This window comes from Heterocephalus glaber, unplaced genomic scaffold (assembly GCF_053883595.1).
Source record: "Heterocephalus glaber isolate CG9 unplaced genomic scaffold, H.glaber_assembly_v1.0 deba00001586, whole genome shotgun sequence".
Taxonomy (NCBI): domain Eukaryota; kingdom Metazoa; phylum Chordata; class Mammalia; order Rodentia; family Bathyergidae; genus Heterocephalus; species Heterocephalus glaber.
The window spans coordinates 19895154-19901170 of NW_028258364.1; the positions used below are offsets into that span (position 1 = coordinate 19895154).

The following is a 6017-nucleotide window of genomic DNA, read 5'->3' on the forward strand; positions in this document are numbered from 1 at the left end:
TCAGCATTCACCAGCAGTGGCTCCAATCGGATGGGAATGAAGATAAAGCTGTGCCCTCAAAGGATTTGGGGCCAGAGTGCTAGGGGTCTGCGATCTCATGTGCTCTGCCACACCTGATACTAAGAGGGCCCACGATAGGCTCACACTGGAACCAGCACACCCTGCCGAGTCCTGACACTGGCCCTTTGGTCAGTCACTGCACCTGCTTTGCCAGAACTCCAGCTCCCCAGGCCCACACTCCAGGTGTGGCAGGACCAGTGGGCAGCAAGACGCCATGGGCAAGCAGCATGGCTCTACTGGCCACCCTTGCAGGAGACACATCCACCCCTGGGCCTGGCACTGCACCCTACCACCTCCCTTTGTCACTGCCTAGGAACAGTCATGACAACTCATGGATTGTGGTCAGTCATCTTCGCGCCCCTGACCATGGGCACTGCAAAAGGATGTCTGATTTTGCATAAACCACAAATCATGTATTTGGTTATGTTCTCCTTGATTTCCTGACCTAACATTCACGGAGCAGCCTCATTATCTCAGGGCTGAAAATAGGGATGTGTGCACCATAAAACCCTTCTGAAAATTTAATCTGCTCCTTGCTCGCCCTACTTACCGAGAAGTGAAGTGTTCTACTCAACTTTTACACACACCCACACGCCCCCCTCAATATTTTAAAGGGTAGCTCTAATGTGTGTATGTATGCACATGTGTACGGTTCATTAATGATTTTGTTTGTGAACAATTTGGTTTGCAAACAGAAGCGTTTGGCAAAATTTTGTTTTTGTTTGGGTGATGAACACGACTGCGGCCATCTTTCCCAGAATCATGGAACAAATTAAGTTTGTGAACCAAGATAGCACTGCCACAGGCTACCTTAAAATAGTAGCATGTATGTGCACACCCGTATGTATACACCCACATATATACACTAAGATTACTCCTTTTAATAAAACACAGAAGCAATTTTTAAAGATTTTAAACTTTTGTCATAAAAGCCTTCTAAAAACATCTGGATGCTTCTTTGGTTTATTAGAAGGCAGATAATTAACTTTTTTGATAACTCATGGGCTCATAAGTTACTAACCCTTTTATTGGTTATGGCTGCTCTTAGTTTCCTTGTCTAAATAAAAGAAAGGCTAGTTATGTGATCACCAGCCATCTTTATTAAGAAGGAAGGGAATCTTGCAAGAGATGACAGAACAATATATTTGTGAGACTCTTATGAGCCTGTTTTGAGATGGTACCTGGCTGTATTTCCCGAGTCTGAAGTCTGCAGGCCAGATCTGCTTCTCAATAATGCATGAAACTCTCCCATCTCCACTCAGCAGAAGCAGCACGTTTTTTTTCTTCTCAGTGTTTGACATATCATCATAAAAAAGTGGTACTGACTCCAAACTACTTCAACCTATTTCCTTTTTCTCAACCCAGAGGTAGAAAGTCACAAAATCATTGTGCCCCTGAAATGCCATTCTAATACAGGCACAGCAGATGAATTGTAATAAAATCACAGGAAATGATTCTATTCCAGCGATGGTGAAGTGTGGTAAAAGAAGATATTTTGTTAATAGATGCTGGGTTTTCCACTTCCTTTAATTGCATTTTTGCGTGTGCATTAATAGCAATCTTAAAATATACCCAGAACTAGCTCCAAAAAAAAATGACCTTTCATAATAAAATACATAAAATTTTCTTCTCCTTTCTCATTTATAACACATGAAGTTCCTCTCTCTGTGTGAACACCTTGAAATTTCTTATCCTGAAGTGAGAAAGAGTTTTCTGTCTCTCTCAAAACCAGGAACTAAAAAGCACTGAAGTCAGGTGTGCTAAGATGGTCTTTCCTCTTCTGGCAAACAATAGTGAGCGAGGAACCAAATGTTCATTGTTTCACTCCCGGATGCTTCTTCTAAGAGGCACGAGTTCACATTCTGATATCTCACCTGGACATGGACGGGAAAATCTCTTTCTTCCCAGAATGCAGGAAACTAGTATCTTATTATTTATTCATTTACTACCTTCTCTGGAGAGAGTTGCTATGATCTCCTTTTGGTATGTGCTCACATCATCGCTTCCTGAGGACCAAAAAAATCGCTGGAATGCTTTGTTAGGAATAAAACCCGAGACCCTTGATGACAAAACCAACTCAGGCTAACGCTTGGAAGAACTCTGGTTTGGCGACCTTCCCTTAAGCTTTCCCACAGTGTTTGGTAACACAGAGGCCTCATCAGTAAAACATGATTTCAGTGTCCTTTAGAAGAATTCAAACTTCAGAGCAAAAAGTGATTTTGACATTGAAGCAAAAGCATACACTGAATTTTGGGCTCTTTGAAAAAACATTTCACGAGGACCCCCTTTCGTTACCCAGCCCTGGACAGGGCCTCTGTCTTGTGCTGAGAGGTCAGAGACAGATCGTGGAGGGGTCTTTGCAATCTGGATAAGATAAAGCAGCTGAGAACAAGGTGCTGCTCCAACAATCAAGAGGAGGAGCTGGGGTTGTAGTGTTACTTTTGTCCTCACCACTGATGGATGTCTAATTCTAGGTGGCTGTCTGGTTCAGATCAAGTTACAGAGGCTTTGTTATGTTCCACTTTTCCGGGTACTGACTGGTTTACTGGAAAGGTGAATGCACAGAGGATAAAGGAAGTATTGGCCCAGTCATCTTGGACTAGGGATCCCGAGGACCTGGCGAATCACAATGATGGGGCAGGAGGCACAAGCACAGATATAAAGGTGGCCCCTGGTCCTGCTCACAGGACTTCTGGGACACACAGAACAGCCTGCTGGCTATTGCTGCCTTTCCTGACCCCAAAGAAGAAGGCTTTTGGCCTGGGCCCTCAGAGCCATAGATCCTGGAACAAGTGGAACCGTGAGATGGAGCACATGGAAAGGAGTATTGAGTAGAAAGAATAAAAATGACATTTGACTGCTTAGCTTTCTTTAAAGGTAGTTTGGATCCTCTATGGTTAAAAAAAGTGCTGCCGATATCAATGACTAACAGCCTCCCTTAACTTTTCTTTTTTTTTTTGAACTATTTTTTTGGGAACATAGAAAAGCTGCAAAAATAGCACAAAACTCTTCCTATCCTTTATGGCACTTCCTTTAATGCTAATGTCTTACATAAGCATGGTTTAATTATCAAGAACAGGAGATTAACATTTGTACAAAATTATTAATTAAACCACAGACCTTATTAGAATTTCACTCATTTCCCCCATCATTTTCTGTTTCAGGATCCTATTCAGGATGATCCCCTACTGTATTTAGTTGTTACTCGTTTTCTCATCTGTAACAATTCCTCAGTTCTTCCTTGCCTTTCTTGGTTTGGACATTGTTAAAGAGAACTGATGAAATTATTTCATACAGAAGACGCGAATCACCCCGCTGCAGAGAGGCAGGTCTGCCCACACCCTGCCGAGGTCCCCAGTCTCGTGGAACACACGCCGAATCAGCCCGCTGCAGACAGGCAGGTCTGTGAACGCCCTACCGAGGTCCTGAGTCGTGAGGAAGACGCCGAATCACCCCACTGCAGACAGGCAGCCACCTGATTCCACATTACCAAGGCGCAGAGGACACTAGAGCACCAGACCAAGGTACTGAGTCCCACTGTTCTTGGCCCAGAGGTAGGGGCTTCTGAGCCGTCGTCCCACTGCTCCTGGTCCAGAGGAAGGGGCTTCCCAGTCACCATCCCTCCCGCTGCTCCCAGCCCAGAGGAAAGGGCTTTTGGGCCACTTTCTGTCACGCTGCTCCTGGCCCAGAGGAAGGGGCTTCCGGGCCACCATCCCTCCCACTGCTCCTGGCCCAGAGGGAGGGGCTTCTGAGCCACCATCCCACTGCTCCTGGTCCAGAGGAAGGGGTTTCCCAGCCACTATCCCTACCACTGCTCCCGGCCCCTGTCCCACCTCACCCAGCTCAGAGGAGGTAATCCGTGCAAGTGCTAACAGCCTCCCACCCCAGTCAGAATGAGAAAACACATAAATAAGTCTCAAAACCAGGCTTCCAGATCACCTACAGCAACCCCAAAGGGAAATGAGATGGAACCCTCTGATACTCAACCACTTGGACCCACTGAACTAGAAACAAAAGGGGATCTGGAAAACATGAAATCAGAAATAATTTCTCAGATAACAGGAGAAATTGTGCCCTTAGTGCAAGACATGATTAATAAATCTAGAGAGGAGCTGAGGAACATGATGGAATCCCAACATAAGAAACAAATGGAATCCATAAAACAGATGCAAATAGATTTCCAGGACATGAAAAACTCCACTGAAAGTCTACACAGCAGAATGAGCCAGTGTGAGGACAGAATTTCAGATATAGAAGATAAGATTGCAATTAGCAACCAGGAAAAGAAAAATTGCTTCAAAATTATAAGGGAACAGGAGAAATCAATCCAGCAACTGCTAGATGATGCAAAAGAGAATAACATAAGACTGATTGGGCTCAATGAAGAAACAGGAGAGAGTGCAGATGACATAAAAAATCTCTTCACAGAAATAATGGCAGAAAACTTCCCAAGCAGGGGAAAAGAGCTTGACATACAGATAAGTGAGGCATATAGGACTCCAAATAGCCTTGATCAAAAAAAAATCTACACATAGGCATATAATTGTTAAGATTCCAGAAACACAACAGAAGAACAAAGTTCTCCAAGCAGTCAGAGAAAAGAAACAAATCACATACAAAGGAAAGCCCATCAGAATCACAGCAGACTTCTCAACACAAACCATCAAGGCAAGAAGAGCTGGGAGTGACATATTCCAAGCCCTAAAAGAAAACAGCCTCCAACCCAGATTGATGTACCCTGCAAAACTATCTTTCAAAATGGATGGAAAAATAAGATACTTTCATGACAAAGAGCACCTTAGGAACTTCATGAATACCAAACCAGCACTCCAAAGAATTTTACACAACAGCCTAGGAATAGACATTGAGGATCACAACCCCAGGAAGCAAAGCAGAATGAACCCATCTGGCATGACAAGAAATTAAATGTAAAGGGGGTGAACCCAACAAAAAGAAAAAGTCATGGCAATGACAAGTCAATACATTTCAATTATAACCATCAACATTAATGGTCTCAATTCACCAATCAAAAGAAATAGACTGGCAGAATGGGTCAAGAAGCAAAATCCAACAATATGCTGCATACAAGAAAGACACTTAATTCAAAAGGAAACTCATAGACTGAAAATTAAAGGGTGGAAAACAATACTGCATGTGACAGGAACCTGAAAAAAAGCAGGAGTAGCTATCCTCTTGGCAGATCAAGTAGATTTCAAACCAACACTAATTAAGAGAGATGAAGAAGGACACTACATCCTTCTAAAGGGAAGATCCCAAGAGGAAGAGATGACAATCATAAATATCTATGCACCAAACACTAGTGCACCCAACTATATAAAACAAATACTAACGGACATGAAAAGCCATATATGCACTAATACAATGGCAGTGGGGGACCTCAACACCCCACTGTCACAAATAGATAGATCAACTACACTAAAAATAAGTAATGAAATACTAGAACTCAATCGAACTCTTGAACAAATGAACTTAACAGATGTTTACAGAGTCTTCCACCCCACAAAATCAGAATACACATTCTTCTCAGCTGCACATGGGCCATTCTCCAAAATAGACCACATACTCACACATGGAACATGTTTAAGTAAGTGCAAAGGAATTGAAGTTATCCCCTGTATATTATCAGACCATAGTGCGATGAAATTGGAGATCCATAGCAAAAGAAACTCAAAAAATTTCATAAACACGTGGAAATTGAACAACACACTTCTGAATAACCAATGGGTCACAGAGGAAATTAAAGAAGAAATCAGACAGTTCCCTCAATTAAATGACAATGACAATACAACATATCAGAATCTATGGGACACAATGAAAGCAGTCTTATGAGGGAAATTCATAGCAGTGAATATGCATATTAGGAAAACAGAATGAGCCCAATTAAACAACCTGATGCTGAACCTCAAGCTTCTAGAAAAAGAAGAGCAGGACAACCC

At 42.8% G+C, this 6017-nt stretch overlaps 1 protein-coding gene across 2 annotated transcripts in view; it reads right to left on the reverse strand.

Annotated features, from left to right (window-relative positions):
• The window catches only part of Maml3 (mastermind like transcriptional coactivator 3), a 417197-nt gene that overhangs the window by 199989 nt on the left and 211191 nt on the right, over window positions 1–6017 (reverse strand). The gene's annotated exons all lie outside the window — the stretch shown is intronic.